Here is a 291-nt window from a genome sequence, read left to right on the forward strand (position 1 = left end):
GTTGTACAGAAAAAGATATGTCAGGTCTAGTAATAGTGAGATAGATTAGTTTGCCAATCATTCTTCTGTATATTTCAGAATTTGGTAAGCTTGTTCCTTTGTTTGGTTCCAGCTTACAATGACGGTCCAAAGGTACCCTCAAAGGCTTTTGTTTCTCAACTTTATATTCCTTCAGCATATCCATAGTATATTTCTTTTGAGAAACAAATAAGCCCTGGTTTGTCTTGGTAATTTCTAACCCAAGAAAGTAAGATAGCTCTCCCAGATCTTTCATATAGAACATTGAGCTCA

Source organism: Silene latifolia, chromosome 3, assembly GCF_048544455.1.
Source record: "Silene latifolia isolate original U9 population chromosome 3, ASM4854445v1, whole genome shotgun sequence".
Taxonomy (NCBI): Eukaryota; Viridiplantae; Streptophyta; class Magnoliopsida; order Caryophyllales; family Caryophyllaceae; genus Silene; species Silene latifolia.